At 35.5% G+C, this 19,375-nt stretch overlaps 1 protein-coding gene across 1 annotated transcript in view; it reads right to left on the bottom strand.

The window, feature by feature from the left end:
* Window positions 1-19,375, bottom strand: part of GPATCH2 (G-patch domain containing 2) — a 168,803-nt gene that overhangs the window by 67,921 nt on the left and 81,507 nt on the right. The gene's annotated exons all lie outside the window — the stretch shown is intronic.

The following is a 19,375-nucleotide window of genomic DNA, read 5'->3' as shown; positions in this document are numbered from 1 at the left end:
GTTCCTCAGCTAGAATTTTAAGACTATTTAAAAAGCACCTTCATAACAGAAAAAAAAAAATCTTTCTTAAGAACTAGACCACTGACTCTCATTTCCAAATACTGGACAACTGCAAATATATTTAACTGTATATAAAAAAAGGTTTACTTAATTAGATTAGTGTTGAGAAGATGATATTTCCTAGGACCAACATGTTTGTAGTTAACTCCTAAATGTAAATAACATGTATTATAATGCACACATTTTAAATGCATACAAATTAGGGGTTTGGGATTAAACTATACTCACTACTGTATATAAAATAGATAAGCAACAAGGACCTGCTGTATAGCACAGGGCACTATATTCATTATCTTGTAATAACCTAGAATGAAAAAGAATCTGAAAAAGAATATATACATATATATATGTATAACTGAATCACTTTGCTGTATATCTGAAACTAGCACAACATTGTAAATCAACTGTACTTCAGAAAAAATGCATACAAAGACTTAAGTCAAGGAAGTAGTGAGTAGTCCTTTTTATAGTTTTCCCATAAAGTTAGGAATTATTTGTGTATTTACATAGAACAAAATGTAATTTCACTTAAGAGAAAAAATTTTATTCCTTTATTTCTAAATCAAATTAAAAAGCTGAGAAAGAATTCAAGGTTCAACTTTTTTGATATTGCAAGCTATTCCCATTTTTAAAGAAAATGTCACAACTTTCCTATCCTATAGCGGGTTCTCAACGGGAACATAAAAACAGCATGAATCCACCATCACAACTGATGAAACATAAACTGACAGCAAAAGGCTTTACATTATGCTCCGCTGTATTAAAAAAAAAAATCCCTCTGTAATTATAGAAGTGCTACTTAACGTATAGAATCCAAAAAGGCATGATGAGGCAACAAATACCCCTCAGAAGAAACGAACATTTTCAAAAATGTTATTTTGTCTTGTATCAGTCGGGTAACGTGGATGCCAGCACACACTGAAACTCTAAGAAATGCAAATATTGCAAATGTGCACAGATGATGACATTAATAACCCTATGGTTTGAGCACCACAGGTAAACATGTGGCTCAACTCCAGGACTACATCCTGCATTCATCTCAAAATGAGGTTTTCATGCTATTCCAGTGGGTAACCCTGGAATATAGTAATCCATTTTCTACACAGTGGCTATGAGAAAAGCCGACTGCGCCTATGTCATGCTTTGTTAGAGGTTCATGATCACATTATCTCATGGTGGACCTGACACTTTTATTCAGTTTACAGTATGTTCTATGTACAGGCAACTTATTTCCTTTGCCAGGGCTGCTGACAACCTTTTCCACACTATATTAATCTTGTTTACTGACTTTATCTTGGTACAAATATCAGAAAACTGAACTTTTTATCTCAGAGAAAGAATAAACAAAGTGTTGACAGAAGCAGAAGCTATTTTCAGGGCTAAAATTGCTTGTTTACCTGCAGCTATACTTATGGAAAAATGTTTAAGTCTTGCTCTGGCTTGAAATATGTAATCTGAAATTTAATAAATGAAGGAATTTCACATATACCCATGTGATAAATTGCCTGATGAAAACAATGCAACTGAATACAACAAAACAGAATTTATAACTAATATATACCACAATACAAATGTAAGCTTTCAATCTAGTCAGAAATAATCATACTATGTATTTCTCAGAAATCATATACAGAAACTATAAGCTCAATTCAACTGCTGTAAATAACTCACAAAAGATTTACAATATCAAATGTAGATATTTAAATGACTCTACCTATTCACCTAGTACATGGCCCTTTTTTTAAAAAAAAGAGGTGAATATCCTTCACTGTTATTTCAAGTCAATTTTGGTTTTACTTTTAAAGATATGTAAAGAGGCATAATTTAGAACTTTTTAAATGAAATAAAGAAACACTGAGATCCATCCATGATGATCTTAGGGTCAATGACACTGGCCTGCCTCAGGAGTGAACTATTTTAACAACAGGAATCTTTTGCAACTTTAGTGACTAGACATGCTTACCAAAAATCTGAGGGTGAGATCTTAGTATAGAATTCAGCTTATGGAAATCAGGGCTATACTGGAGTTTCAGTGTTTTTTAAACTTGAAAACATGTATTTAATATGATTGATTATTAGTAGATACTTCAAAGAATTATAAAATGTCAAGAAACATTCTTACAGAATTCTTCCTAAAGATTTATAATTCGGGGTTAATCTTTCTAAAAATGAAATGAAGCAACTTAAAATAGCAGGTCAAAGTATTAATTTCTAGTAAATGATTAAGTATGGTGATTATTTTATTCTCCAAAAAATATGCCTTCCAGGTATTACAGAAATGTCTTAGAAAGAAATCACAAATTAAAAAAAAATCATAACTCTTTAAATATCCCATAAGATATTCATGTTGTAAAAGTTATTTGTTAGAAAAAGTAGATTTTATTTCAAAAGGTCAGATAAGAAACAGGTATTCTGTTCTTCATGAGAAATAGTATCTCCACAATCCAATTCTTGTTCTTTGTTAAAACTCTGGAAACAATCTTTTATATAATTAGCCAATATTTACTGATAAGAATCTTAAACATCACACTATATGCCCTGAATTTTTATGATTCATTTGTTAAATATTACTACGTCAATAGTGACTACAATCCTAAATAAAGTAGGCATATTTCTTTTCAGTATCCATGTTTATTATGCAAATTATTAAATTAAAAAAATAAACTCAAAGTTAGATAGGAATGAATGGTCTCTGGATAGCATAGTGTTTATGTCAACTTCTGGCCTTACTAGATTGTGAAATAAACTATAATGCTAAAAGATCACATGGATCTCAGTTTTTACTATGGTTATTTACAATCAGGTTATCAACCTTAGAAAATCAGAAATGTAGTAGTTACTAGACGAAAACTTAATAACAGCTGTACAAGTACCACTATCAAAATTCATAAGGTCAATAAGTACCAATATAAGGGAAATTGAGCCAAATGATTTCAATGACAAAATATCTTTAGCAGTTTTATTAGATACATTAAAAGAAATTTCTTATTTTTTCTATCACTGACTTATCAACACTGATTTTATGACTTTCCTTCAAAGATAGACAGAACAGTTGGTTTTATACCTCATTTTCACTTTGTTATTATTACCAAACCCACTGCATCTTGTCCCATTCTTCTATAATTAGATGGTTGAATGAACTACTTCCCATATCAGGTAAACTTACCTGAGACACAACGGTCTTATGAGATTAATAATGAGTTTGTTCAACATGAATGATATCCTACTTATGTTCTCAATGAATAAGATTCCTTCTATAAATTCAGGAGATGTTATGTCTCCATAGAAGCACAAGAAACCATCATCCTTTCTTCTCTGCCTCTAGTAGAGCCATTGTCCTCCAACTTTTCTCTCACTTACAATTATATTTTGCTTTCCAAATGCTATTCTGCTTCAGTGCCTACACTGACAAACACTTAGGGTGGCAGGCTGCCATTCAAAAGAAGGCCTTTCAGTTTTGTGAGAACTGGTCAATCAAATCCGCCCGGCCTCCAGGCTACAGCGAGACATTGTCTGAGCCTCCCTGCCAGTTTGTCAAGACCCAGAAGCTTCCTGCTTCTCTAAGGACCATTATTAATTTGACTCAACTTCTCTGAAGAAAGAAACAAGCCTTTAAAATTTAGAAGGCTCTGCATGAAGGCCCCTCACCCCCGGTACATTCAATAAATGTGTCAGTCAAATATATGTGACAGATATTAAGGAAAACAACTCAACAGCAAGAGGCTTAAAAACAGGACTTTAAACCCTGGGGGTAAGAAGTAAGGAAAGGAAAGCAAAGAGGTGGAAGGAAACTAACTTACTATAGTTGCTAGTCTATACATTATCTTCATTTAAAAACAAGCCCAAGAAAATCATATTCTAAATGTTTTGCAGTAGTTGATTTTAATTAATAGTTGTTAAATGAATGTGAATAATGTCTATCTTTTAATCACATACAGAAGAATGAAGAAAGATTCTCCAGAAGTATTTCAAATGAGGGCACCTGAGTTTACATAAGTGTTCTAAAAATTTCGTACAAGATAGTTGGGAGAATGAATAAAATATTTCATTGTGTCACCTATTCTCATATCTAATATTACAGAATGGTCATGATTCACAAAAGGCACAATTTATTTGGGGATGGAAAGCATTCAAGAAAATAACATTAGAATTACTTCTAAAACAACATACAAAAAAGTAGAAATTACTTTTCCTGCTTTTCAACATGTCGATTTTCTCATTCCAGAGCCATCCATAGCTCCACACTGAAAGCAAAATTAAAACTAATGAGAAATGCATTTGAAGCCCTCTCTAATCTCATCCCTGCTTTCCACTGTGATCCTTCTCTCCAGCTCCTTATGCAGTAGTTGATTGTTCCTTGCTCTAAACCCCAAACTGCTCTGCTTGATACAATTCAACAAATATTTACTAGTTACCTATTGTGTATATAAAATCATGCTTAAATTTACTATATAATGAGTGGTATATGGTTCCCATTCAGTTGGGTGACTTTAGTTGTATCGTTACATTGATTGTTACATTGATTAGTTATATTGTTACAAATATTACTAATCTTTTTTATATAATGATAAAGTTCTGTGTTAAGGGACCCCTCTAATTCCAAGGTGGGTTTTTTTGTTTGTTTGTTTGTTTTAAAGAAAGAAAGATCGGTAAATAATTCATGTGCTAATGTTTGGGATTTTATAAAATCTAATAACATTACAGAAAGATGTACTAAGTTCTCATCATTATTCATATCTTTAAGTATACCAATATTCATAAACAATCTTGCTCTTATCAGCAGAGCTCACCCTGGTAAGATTTTAGGGGAAAAAAACCTCTTTTTAGGATCTATGCAGCATCTACTATTCATAGCCTTCATGTTATCTAAATTATATTGTAGTAGATGCAAGACAGTGAGTGAATCTGATGACTTTTACCTGGGTGTCAAGGTTAAAGATTCCACATTGTTCCATTATACTTTTACTATGCAATTTTTAACCCTTCTTGGAAGGATGTAAGCATGAACAACCCAACAATAAAAGTGTGATAATGACTACCCATGACACATCAAGAATTAATACAATTTGTAGAAATATTTTTGTGATTAATGATGACACTCCTATTCTTTATCAGTCTTTCCTGCTTATAAGGTAAGTTTTCACAGGCAAGATGGCTAAAGTGAATAGACATCATTATCCTCAAACACTAGATGAAGAAACTAACACCCACTGAGGTGGGGGCACATCACACCCAGATTACAAAGACTAAAAACAGAGCTAGATTTGAACCTACGTTGTTCTATCACAATTTACTAAGTTTCCCCTACAGGGGACCACACAAAGGAGACAATACATCAAAACAAGTGTTTTTTGTATTTGGGGATTTGCCACAGGAGATGCTGGCTTGAATCTAGAATACACTCTTGGAAAATCTTCAGCCTAGAAATACACATTCAAGGACATTCTGGTCTTTACTTGTAACTTCAGGGTAACCTACAGGGCTATTATAAATATAGGCAAGAGTGAGCATGGCAGCTCAAACAGGGTTGTCAGCCCATGTTATGGAGAGACTAACAAGAATAACAAATGGCTCCACCGCTAGTCATTACAGGCAAAGTAGTAAAAGAAATTTAAAAATCGCACTAGAGAGGAGTAAACATTTCATGATGAGAATATGTGAAGAAACTTGGAAAATTTGAGAACTTGGACTATCTTTTTCCTTCAAAAGCGGATTAACAATGTAAATGTGAGATTACACCTTCAAACCAGAAAGGTTTTATAAAGAATCAAAAAATCACAGGAAATAAAGCACAGAGAAGCACAAGGCTATCCTTTCAATTGAGGATTACCCTTTCTGGCAGGAAGCGTATAAGTCAAAGGGAAGATGCTAACCTTTTAGCTGCCAGTATCACATGAAGTAGTGACTGAAGACAGACTTCAGGTAATCTGGAAGTAATCTTAGTACATTTTCAAGTAATAGCAGCACATATATCTCTTTAAAAGAATTCTCAAAATGCGAATTATACTAAGCTGATAGAGGTGTGGAAATATACACACATACATATGTGTATATATATGACAACATTAGCAATTCTTCTATTTTCATTCTAAAACTAAACAATGTAATTGTTTTAAATCTTCTCTTTAAACAGCTTTTTCCTAGTTAAAATTCCTAGCATTAATAATTAAGAATTTAGAATTATTGGCCTATTAGAATAATAATACTTCTAATTATTAAGTGCATAAATTCTCATTTCTGGCCTACAAAATAATGAATGATCTAAATGTTTTAATAGAAAGATTAATCACTACATAATTAAAATACATATACAGCAACAATTTTTTTTTCTCACGACTCCACGGTAATTTTTCTTTTTTTTTTTGAGTAAGGAACTAAAAATTAACCAGCTCGGAATGATGGCCAATAGTGATTAAAGAAAGAGTTTCACTTTGCCATCTAGTTTTAGTAGCAAGCTGTGAGTGGCCTCTGCTGGCTGACCAAAGCCTTCTTAAATCACTCATTCATGATGCTTGCAATACCATAGGCTTCAAGAAAATAAGGATAGGTCCACAGATGTTTATACAAAATCCATTGTGCATAAAGATCTGCCTTTTATAAGAGTAAATGCCAAAGTAATAAACAAAATGTGCACAAGATGGTGTAAAAAACTTTATAATCTCATCCCACTGCAACATACTTAGATTATACTCCAAATCTATACATCTTCTAAAATTTGAATTTATAAGCCATAAGAGTATGAATGTAGATTATCTTATTCAATTCACATCAAGCAATTCACATCTACATTTAAAAATAAGCATTTTCTTGAGGTTCATTTTACACACATACACACAAACCTTTTCTCAAAATTAAGTGTATAATGCAGGGAAATGCAAAGAAAGACTGAAATAAAAACCTTTTAAACAATTAGTGATTTAAAAAGGCATTAACATTTTATATGATGGTTTACGAAGATACTAGCCGGAAACACAGTAAAGCAAAACAATTTGAAAGATTTCTAGATCATTGTACCCCTGTTTGGGTAGAAGTAACTTTATATTCAAAACTTAAAATTGCAATGAGGAAGTTGAAACCTTACTAGTATTAGGTTATGTTAATTTAGTAATCATAATAGAGAAGAAAAAAGTTTCCTTTTTTTCTCAGCAGCTTTCTATTAATAAAAACCTCCTGTGCATTATAGAATTTGTGATTTTTAAATTTATCTATTTAAACATACCATTATATATGATTCTCTTCATACTCTACCCAATCTATCCACTTAAAATATACCCCATTATCAAATATGCCTAATGCCATCAAAAGGTGACTACATTTACTTTAAAAAGTTATTGTTCTCACATGTGACAATACTCCAGTATATTTCAACCCTCATTTCAGAATTCAGTCCCATTATCTTGCCTGCTCAAAAAATTGTTCACAGGGTTAGCTAGCTGACATATTAGATAACCCTCTATCTCACCAGACACTACTGGGATATGACACACTGACCCACTGTAAGCCCTTATTATTAGCCTGAAATATATAGCACGTAATGCAGCTCCTGCCAGGGAATTTGTTTATAAAAATCCCTTTATCTCCCCGGACATTCATAACGCTTTTAAAAATAATGTTCAACTATTTAAAGAAATTTCAAACAACAAATAAAAATTCTAATGGATGTTTTGAAGCCTATCCTCCCATCTCTTGCAATTCTGCAGAAGCTTAAAAAAGCAAAAAAAAAGGGAGTCACATATACAGAAAATAGAAACTAGAAAGTGTTTCCTTCTTGAAGCTTACGTATACAGAGTCTATTATATAAAGAAGAGACTTAAAAAACAAAAAAGATGCTTAATAATTCCCATTCCTAATGAGAATTATAACACACTTGAAAAGCTTGGTACATGTAAAAATAATTTTTTTTTTTTTCGTAGTATAAGAGGTCGGGGGTAACATGGCAGTGAAGGTGATTATGATAATCAGCAAACACGACTGATAAAGTAAAAAATCATTAAGATAGCTTTTTGAACAAAAACCCTACCACATACATTAAAAAATTTACTTTAGGAATATAAGCAGACTAGGAAAACTTTTCAGTGCTTAGTTATAAATTACTTAAATTATTCTGATACTGGAAGACATGATCAACATTTCAGGAGCTAAAATTACTTTCTTTCCACATTAATTATTTGATAATTTATCACACCATTATCAGTGGTGCATATGCCCTTTTGAATTGCGTGGTTTTTAAAATTTTTCAAATTGTTTTTATAAACTAGCTTATTTCTTCCTACCTTAAGCTGACAGTGATGTTATATGGAATTTTAATTTATATCAAAAGAGAAAAATTACAGCTGGTTTTGATATTTAAAAGATTGCCTCTAAGAATAGCAAGGATACACTGATGGTAATTTATAAGAAAAACGCTGATAGTCTCCACATTTAAAAATTGATTACCTTAATATGGTTTATATTTAGCAAATAAAACACTTAAGATATTATATTCTACAAGCTGTTCTCCTTAAGCAAAGATGCAGGCAACCACCCAGTCTCGTGTAATGAAGTTCTGATTATTATACTGTTAATTGCACTAAAACATGTCTATAACTTAAAAAACAAACCCGCGTAACTGTGACTTGAGAGGAGAAGAAAAAAGATCACAACTACAAGCATTTGCAAACTATTCTTTAAGGTATGTATAAATGAGTGAATGAATTAATTAAAAACAAATCAAATATTAGTTAAAGATAACAGAATATCTCAGTATCTTACATACTATCTTTCTCAATGAATGGCTACACAAATCACAAATAATAACCTGTAACCTTCAATATCCTCTGGCCAATATATATTTCGAGTAAAAAAATCACATAGTCAGACCCTCATATCTGGGGGACATTTGTTAGTAGAATTAGCTTTAAATTGAAAGAAGTAAATATCTAGCTTAACTCTGGTTGCATCATAAAATCAATCAGACAGCCAGAGATGGTCATGTGAGGTAAGGTCTGGCCAATAAGAAGTATGTCAATCACTGGGTGGAGCTTCTAAGGAAAATTCTTTCAATGGGATTTACTAGCTGCCATGTACTTTGTGCCCTTCTTTGTACTTCAGGTTGCCCGGGATGCAGGCAACAACACCCATTTTTTTGACTAGCAGTGAAAGATCAAAAGAATCAAAGGTTTCCACCCTGCCATCCTTTATCTGGATAACAAAGCCATCAAATGTCTTCTCATGACATGAAGAAGAAACAAAGCAAAACACTCTTTCGTTCAAGACACCATTATTTGGGCATTTTGTTACATGCACCGAGCACAATCCCTAATCAATGATAATAAAAGTAATACTGCTGATTGTATTCATTATATGCTACCTTTATTCTTAAAACAAAACAAAACAAATCAAAAAATACATGCCGTTCAGTGGGTCAGGAATCCACAAGAGAAGAGTTATTGAATATCTATTCATCACGCCCAGTACTCTGCTAAGTGCTATAGAAGATACTAAAGGACTGCATAATACAAACCCTGCTAGCTAATATGTTACAAACTCAAAATATATAAACCAATAAAGATGAAACAACCACTAAACTGTGCGCATTTAGTTATAACTGCAATAGCAGTTCGAAAAAGAGAAATTGTTGAAGCCCGACTTAGCACATGAGTTTTTTGGCAGAGAGACTAAAGGTGAGTGCTAGAAATGGGAAGAATTTAAGCTGATGGAAGGAGGGAAATTATATGCTAAACACGGATACGAGGTGTGGATCAAAAGAGTATTTAGACTGAAAATGAAGAAGCCCAGCTAGAGCAGAAGTCTGACGGAAATAAAAGCTGGATAGGTAATAAAGTTTCAGAAATCTAGGAATTTGGTTCATTCCGTAAAATAGTCTATGTTCGAGTCTCCACAGATTGAGCTAGAACATCCTGACTAGCTGATATTGTCGGAGTCCATAAGAAAAGGGTGCCTCATGGGGTTAGCAGATGTTAAGCTATTATATATAGGATGCATAAACAACAAGGTCCTACTATATAGCACAGAGAACTATATTCAATATCCTATGGTAAACCATAATGGAAAAGAATATAAAAAAAAGAATGTATCTATCCATATAACTGTATCACTTTACTATACAGTGGAAATTAATACAACACTGTAAATCAACTATACTTCAATAAAAATAAATAAATAAATAAATGGTACAACCAAAAAAGAAAAGGGTGCCTCAAATCAAAATAATAAAAAGAAACAAAAGAGGAGGTATTTTCATATTTTAAGTTGCTGTATTTTCACCTTCAGTAAATCCCAATCCCTGTTGCTTCTGGGTTCCTAGGATCAAGAGCCTGTGAGCTGCAAGAACAGTTTCCTCTACCTGCAGCATGAAGACGCAAGCCCTTCTGCCAGTGACGGCTGGGCCTTGAGGCTCCTGCCTTCCCACTCTTGCAGAGCATGGAAAGGAGAACTGAGGCTGAAGGAGGGGGTAAGACGGAAACCACGGTTCGAACTGCCCCCACTCACGTAGGGTAAAGTGAGGGGTAGGAGCAGACAAGCATGGGGGAACCGAGGAATATCTGCTTAGCTCTGGCACAGCCGGTAAGAAGGCAAGTCTCCAGCAGAGTCCCACATTTGAGTTGGCACTCTGCCCGAACTGGCACAGAAGTAGAAAGCTGCATTGGTGGAAGGAGGCAGCTAGATGGATAGCCTGAGAGAAGGCTACTGGTTCCCCATGGACTGAGTGTGCTAGACAGGTGATCCAGGAGTTTTGGTAAACTAATGGGGGGGGGGCGGGACCAGTGGATGAGCAGTCTTGGGACCTAAAGAAGCACAGAGACTTGGAGATCAGAGACAAATGGCTGGAATGCATGGGCTTTGGTTATGGGTACCAGCATGGTACCTCCAAACGCCAAACAGGACCAGACTTATACAAGTGAATGAGGTGCCTGCGTTCAGATCACAACAGCTAGACAGACATCAGCAAGGACCAAAGTGTACTGCATGGACAGGAGGACGATGCATGGACCAAAGGTAATCTTCTCCATGACCCCAAGGGCACATAAACTCCCTACTCCTCTTGGAGAGAAGCAGATGGGAGGGGGAAAAGAAATGCAAGACCAAGCATTTGTTAGAAACAGACCTGATACTGAGATACAGTAATGGGCAAATCCGTTTCACTTCCTGACTCCTGCATCCCCACCCACACGCTCCTTCCCCACACCCAGTACTAATAAGTGGAAACTCACAAGAAATATCAAATGGAGTAAATAAAGGTGCTCCATTTTCTTTGGCCCAAGTATTAAACTTCTGCCCCACTAGACTTACAAACTGACATCAACCCTTTAATATACTCATGGATAGAAGAATTATCCTTACACTAGAATAGATGAAAATCCTTCTGTGTGATCCATAAGCAAGTAATAAAGCATTAAGTACTTGACTAGTTTAAGCTTTCTCACTATTTTATAGCAAAATTCCACGTAACGTATTATATTTTTCAGTCTGCAGGTTACAAAATCAATTGTGGCCAAAACATCACTTTTATAATAAGATTAGAAAACAAAGCAATATGAAGTCTTATCAGTAATTCTTGCTGTCCGATGCACTGGTCACAATGGGATATATCATCCACAAGGTTTTAAAATAATAAACTAGAATTTATGGATTTCATCAATTTTCTCTTTTTCTCCAGTATAGAGTAGTTCTTAGGAGCAGAACATCATCATGATTAAAAGTATGGGGTATGAAGCCAGATGGCCTGGGCTCTAAAGCCTGATTCCTCCATGTTCCAGCTCTATGACTGCTTTAACTTCCTCATCTGTAAAATGGGTATGAAAGTAGTACCCATTTTATAGAGCTATTACGAGAATTAAATGAGATAATCTTTAAAACACATAGATCAGTATCTCGTAACTATCATCATTTGTATTAATTGTCTCAAGGTCTAATGCAAGATACAATCTCAATAATAAGATGACACAATAAATATTACAATAGATGTAAGCAAGAATAAGGAGCTTTTGTAGGATTGCTGGGAGTTGGGAGCAAGGAGGGTGTGCATGCAGGGTGTGCATGAAGGGTGTGCATGCAGGGGGATGGTGCAATTGAAGATGTTTATTATTGGCAGCATCAATCACTCTTTTCAGTGAATTACTTGAAACAACAGAGCAATTGTTTCTCACGAGCATATAGGAAATGCCGATACATATTTAATATACAAAACACATCAAATTATAAAGAAGAGTTACTTTACAAATTAAGTGAAAACCACAAGGTAGCCAGTCTAAATCACAAAATTTAATTCAGTAATTTCCACAAAGACATTATTAGTGACTACATAAGCTGGTGCTTTTCTGATGCTTTTCAACTAGCGGAAAGGTCATGAGTTTAAATAGAGTTAAATATCTTATCTATAATAATGGTCCATAAATTGAATGTTTTATAGCTGATTTGCTGTTTTTGGCCGATTCTAAGGGCCTGAAGGAAACCCGAACTGGCAACCGGCAAACCATTTGAACTCATGCTATTGAAGTAATAAAGGGAATGCATCTCTTCCCATGCTCCAATTCAAACACACACACACACACACACACACACAGAAACACACACAAACACACAAACATACACACACAGAAACACACACACAGAAACACACACACACACAAACATACACACACATACACACACACACACACACACACGGATTCTTCGATCCACATACAACAGAAGTAATTTCTCTCTCTACTTGGAATACCTGTGTTTCTTTGCATCTTTCTTATATCACTTAACAGACTGCATCATGTTAAAATTTATATGTTTATGTCCTCTACAAGAAAATATATTTCTGGAAAGCAGTGGCTACTGTCTAATTTACCATTGTGTCAGTCACCAACAGAACTTGGTATATTTGTCTCTACTGACCCATGTGTTGAATTAGTCAAAAGCATAAGTATTGTTCACTACAGCTGATTAGCATTTTATGATAGTTATAAAACAACTTGGTATATATTCGGAAGAATTCACAAACAGGTTAAATACTATAATCTTTCAAACACCTGAATAGTTTGTCTTAGAAGCCATGTTGCCATCTCTATAACTAAAACCATTCTAATACCATTTCATAAAATTAAATAGTACAAAAACCAAAACTTGGTAGGAAGTATATGGAGAATCAACTGAAAAATGAATATAATTTACTAGGTGTTTTGCATAAAGAATAGTTCGCAAGGTTTAAAATACAGAAAATGAAAGAGATGATATTACTACCTTTAATGAATTCCTAGAACACTTTTACTCAAGTTGGTCAAAAGTAACAAAGAAAAAAGAATTCCAGAAAAAAGAAGTTGTCTTCAATTACCTTCCTGGGGTAGCACACTATTAAAAGAATTCATAGACAGAAAGGAGGCTGTCAAGTATTAGCATATATTCCAAGAGTACGGCAGGATATGCTCTTAAACTCACTCTAGAAGGAAGCTATCCATAAAGTAATGGTGGCATCTAAGCATCAATATAACTAAGAGACTAGATACAACTAACTTCTTGAGTTGCCCCATGGTATTAACTATGAGCTCTATAGACATTAAACCACACCATGGAATCTGAAACAATATCTTCTCCCATGGGTAGTTTGTGAAACACCGACATAAGGTCACTACAACCCAACTCTGCGGAACTGGCTACACAATTAGAATGCCTGCCGAGTAGCACACTCCATTGAAATGTGAACACATCCAAATGCAGGGATACTTGCACTTGTTTTATTCTTTTCTTTTGTCTTTTCTTTTATTGTTTTTTTTCTTTCTCTGTGATGAACCCGGTATGTACTATGTAAATAGTATCCATTGTGACTGATATCACCAAACATTGATTGAGCACTTTCTAGGTGGCCCGAACTCTCAGAAGTTGCCTAGACAGTATTTCTAATGCTCACAATGCTGCAAGATTCTAATTATTATCTCAGGCTCATGAATGAGGCTTAGAGAGATGAAAAGAAACCACCTAAGACCACCTGCTTCACACATAGCAGAGCCAGTATTTTAGTCCAAAAATGTCTGGTTCCTTTACTCAATAAGAAAATATTGAGCCTTTACATTATTTTCCTGCTGAGTAAAGGAACCAGATGTTTATATATAACGAACAACTAACTAACAAGGACCTACTGTACAGCACAGGGAACTCTATGCAGTATCCTGTGATAACCTATATGAGAAAAGAATCTGAAAAAGAATGGATATATGTATAACTAAATCATTTTGCGGTACACCCGAAACGAACACAAGGTTGTAAATCAACTCTACTCCAATAAAATTAAAATATGAAAGAGAAAGAAAGAAAATATTGAGCCTTTTCAGTGTGTCTTGGGTTGAGGAAGAGGATATATACTGGTGAACAAAGCTGAGGAGGATCGAGTATTGATGGCATGGAAAGACACACTGAACTAAAAACAAACAAATATACAAGAATGCAGTCAAATGCTCTGTGACCACCTGGAGGGGTGGGATAGGGAGGGTGGGAGGGAGGGAGACGCAAGAGGGAGGAGATATGGGAACATATGTATATGTATGACTGATTCACTGTTAAAAAGCAGAAACTAACACACCATTGTAAAGCAATTATACTCCAATAAAGATGGAAAAAAATATATATATACAAGAATGCGATAGATTGCTGGTAAATTCTAAGAAGGAAATAAAGAAGGAGAAGGTGGTGGGGAAGTGGAACCCCAGCTGAGCTGAGTCCTGAGGGGTGAGATGGAGCAGTGAAGCCAAGGGGAGGAGAGGTGGGAACATCCCCAGTCAAAGGAAAGAGCACATATGGAGGCCCGGAAGCAGGGAAGAGATGTTCAAGGAGTAGAACAGAGATCGGTGTGTCCAAGGACAGATGGTCTGGTGGAGATGGGAGAGCAGAAAGGAGCTAGAACACACTGTGTCTTCATGACCTTAATTCTAAGACGTTGTGCTCATTTATTTAGGCCAGCAGTTCTCAGCCTCTATATTCTTGAAAATGATTGAGGACTCCACAGAGCCTTTGTTTTATGGATATCTGCTGTACTGGAATTGAAACTGCCTTAATTTTTAAATCCAAGAATCTATAACTCACTGCTTGGAGACTGCGGAAAATACCACGATATACCCCTGAGAAAATGAAGTGAAAAAAGTCAAATAGTTTCTTAGTATTATTATGAAAACAGTTTTGCCCTTGTGGACCCCTTGAAGGAGTCCTGGGGATTCCCATGGGCCCCCAGACCACACTTTGAAAAGCAATGCTGTCTGCCATGGTTGTCCAAGGGTGGTCCCCAGGCCCACAGTATCAACATCACCTGGGAACCTGTCAGAAATGCAAATTCTCAGGCTTCAAGCCTCAAACTTACAGCCTGAGAACGTGTGGGAGGTGGAGCCCCACCATCTGGGTCTTATCAAGCCCTGCTAGTGATTCTGACGCTCACTGAGGTTTGAGGACCACTGTGCTCTACCTTACTGAAGGAGGCAGGGCAACAGGGGAAAAACACCGGTGGGGAGGTCGTAAGAAATGCTTTCACAGCATGCAAAATTTGGTTGTCATAAGCATAAATGAAAAGCTTGAAACCAAATGCAGGAAAAGAAAAAATTAAAAACCCTGCGGCAAGATAGAGAATCAATAGAAGGGTAGTTTCTTTCTGAATAAAGGCATCAGACTGAGTGGAAACGGAAAAGGCCAAACTGGAAACCCTGACTGATTCTGCAAATATGTATGGCAGCGAATCCAAATGTCAATCTTCGTGGGTGGATAACACCAAAAGGGCTATCGTGGAAATGTCGGTCTTGGGCATACGGATGCCCACAGATAATAAACAGTATCAAAGGTGCTGACCAAGACAATATATTTATGAAGAGAAAAAGCTACTTTTTATTGACTCATATCTCAGTTCTCACAAATACTTCTTCTTAAAAGAGAATAACGTCACATAACTTGGCAAGCCTTGTTTAGCAGTGCAAAGGAATGAGTTTGGTGACGCATATTAATATCTTAATGAATTCATTTAAAAACTGACACTATGTACCTTGGTTCCTTTCATTGTATCTTACATAAGTCCAATAATATTATTATGTACTTGTGTCCATAATGACATAAGGATCACCCTTTGGGCTCCCAGCAACCTCTCTATATCCTAAGCACTGTACTTACATCATTTATTACATTGTGTTTTAATTAGCTGCTTACTTATCTAACCCTCCCACAGACTATAAGCGTCTAGGGACTAGGAATCATGTCTTATTCAACTTTGTTTCTCCCCCACACTGCATAATGTCTGGTACATGGTAGATAAAAAATGAAACAGTATTAACTTATTGATTTAAGTATTTATGTTTTACCTGGACACCTACATGAAAATCTCAAACAAAGGCCATGGCTGATATTTTAATTGCTTTGAATCACATATAACAGAATCCTATGTACACATGTTTTCAGTAAGCTCTTGCTTATTGAATACAGATATATATCTTTTGTAAATGACAGTGGGAATAAAACATAATTAGTGGGAAAACTCAATGTGCTCTTTTAACTATATACGGAAATATTTCAATGAACACAAAGTAAGATCTATCAAAAAGATTCTTACAGATTTTACAGTGGATTTTCCTCTCGCCATACTAAAAGAAAAAGAATTCTACACCACTTGCATTTTGAAAATGTAGGAGCAGCCATAAAAACATGAGCAAGCATTACTCAATTCTCAAATCAGAAACCTCAGACTGCAAGTTAAAAAGATTATTAACTGGGCAGATTCTTAGCTTTATAACTAAAAACTACTCATGTCCTTTCTAGTGATCAGGACCTCAATGGTCCATATGAAACAAGGCCACATTTCATACTCAGAATGAAATTCTGCTTTAAACTGCTTCTTCTGCTTATTAAACTATTGATAATTTGTGAAAAAAATTCAGGATATCTAAAGAAAATAAGAGCTCACAACTGGTACCCTCTGTGCCCACCACCACCTGCACTAAGCAACAATTAATTGTCCTCTTTAAACCTGGGCCGTATTGGTTCTCCCACAATTCTTACGGGGTGACCAGATGTCACGTGACCACGCAGTTGGCTGGGGCACAGTATTTATTGTAACACCAGCTGTAAAGGTACTAACTACACTCAGCTTAGGATATTACAGACACCTGCCTCAGTTACTAGCTCAGCTTGGCATTCAATAATTGGAAGTTAGTGTGGATTTGAAAGTCATACTATTGTTCAAATGCATGCTTTGTCACTTTCTAGCTATGCAAGTCACTTCACTTCTTTTTACTTCTGTGTAAAAGGGCAACAGTAATAACAGCCTCACAGGTCTCTTAAGAGAATTATATATATATATATATATATATATATATATATATATATATATATATATATATTTGCGGTACGCGGGCCTCTCACTGTTGTGGCCTCTCCCGTTGAGGAGCACAGGCTCCGGATGCACAGGCTCACGGGCCCAGCCACTCTGTGGCATGTGGGATCTTCCCAGACTGGGGCACAAACCCGTGTCCCCTGCATCGGCAGGCGGACTCTCAACCACTGCGCCACCAGAGAAGCCCTACAAAATTTTTATTCCTTATCCCTTTACCCACCTCTTTTCCTTCCCCAAATTACTTACTTTTCACTGTTTACCCCCTTTCTTCTTTCTTTGCATGGTTTAGTGCAAACCCTGCAGAACCTTCTGTTTGTATGGTTAATCACTATGACTCCTTATACAATTAGCTGAATTTCAAACCCACATGTGTATCATCAGGCATGAAAAACTTTCTGGACTACAGAGGAAGGTAGACATAATTAAAGTATAATAAAATTTGGTGGTTCATAACAATGATGCATCAGTATTAAACAAAAACCCAAAAGCAAAGAAAACCCTGCCAAACATTAAGACAAAACCATCATACCTACACACTTATCTCTTCCAACTGAAACTCTCTTCCAATTTTCCAGAGTCATATCTTTTGCCTTTCTTTTCTCTACATACTTTCTTTCTGGAAAAGTGCATCAACTCTCCTACCTTCTATCATCATCTTTTTATTGACTGATCACACATATACAGCCTTTCCTCATCTAATGTTCCATACTTCCAACAACTAATCCCCTTCTTCCAGGAACCCTTTAGATGTCTCTTTTTGGAAATGTTAGAATCACCTTAGACTCATTATATCCAAAAAAATTCATTATCATCCCTCTTAGCTTATCTTCAGGAAGTTCAATTTTTATTTATTTTTTATTGTTTATTTATTTGTTTTTGGCTACTGGGCAGTAACAGCATTTTTCTAGTCTCACACATGAGAACATTTGGGAGTCATCTAACTAACATCAGGGTATGGAAGAAAGAAAGAATGAGTACTTGGCAGCAAGATAAAGTAATCTTGGCTCTCCCACATATTAACTATGTAACCTAGCTAAGTAAGTTAATTCCTCTGTGCCTCAATTAGTCTCATCCATAAATTGGGCCTAATGCTGATCTCACAGGTTATCTGTAAGGATTAAAGAGACAGAAAACATGGGGAAACAGGAAGCACAACACTCTGGCACAGAGCAGGCGTGCGCGCGCGCACACACACACACACACACACACACACACACACAATGAATATTTAAGACTTCGTGCCAGGAATTGTCACTCATACTTCAAATTCATCCCAGCCTCATACTTCAATTTTCTTTTATCTGTACTGTGCCTCTTATACTCTCCACCTATCCAAACCTTACCTACACATAAGGCTCAATTAGTGTATTCTTCACTTATATCAGCCTTTATTTATATCAGATTTTCTCTTCTTTCTTTCAAATCATATTGCAATTATGGAAGCATACAAAATTATACAATTTTGAACTTATTTGCTCTCTAGTCATTAGGAAGGCTTATTAGCCTAAATGGTAGCCTCTATGAGTACAGTAAATCCTTAATCAATGACTACGCTTAAAAAAACAAAAACAAAAAAACAGATGTATGAGCTTTGATAAATCACTTTATGTCCGTGGCCCTCAATTTTCTAATCTGTTAAAAAAAAATTCAGTATTTTCTCTAAAATCCGTTACATCAAAAGCATTCTGTCATGCTAAGTTGAGTTCTTAGATCATTTTCATAGAGATTAGAAAGAAAAGAAAAGGAGTCCTTTTTGGCATTTTCTTTCTCTCTGAATTTCCTCAGCCCTTTGTTCATTCCATTAATAAAGCACTTACCTGGCCACATTAGATTAAGTACATGCCTACCCTGATAGATAGCAAATCCCTTGACAGTAGGGCTTGTTTCAATTAATCTTTGTACCTGGGGTTACTGAAGACAGTATCTGGCACATAGTAGGCATTCAATATATATTTGCTAACTTGAAAT

The sequence above is a fragment of the Pseudorca crassidens genome, chromosome 2 (genome assembly GCF_039906515.1).
Source record: "Pseudorca crassidens isolate mPseCra1 chromosome 2, mPseCra1.hap1, whole genome shotgun sequence".
Lineage (NCBI taxonomy): Eukaryota > Metazoa > Chordata > Mammalia > Artiodactyla > Delphinidae > Pseudorca > Pseudorca crassidens.
This window is presented reverse-complemented; position numbering and strand designations above follow the sequence as displayed.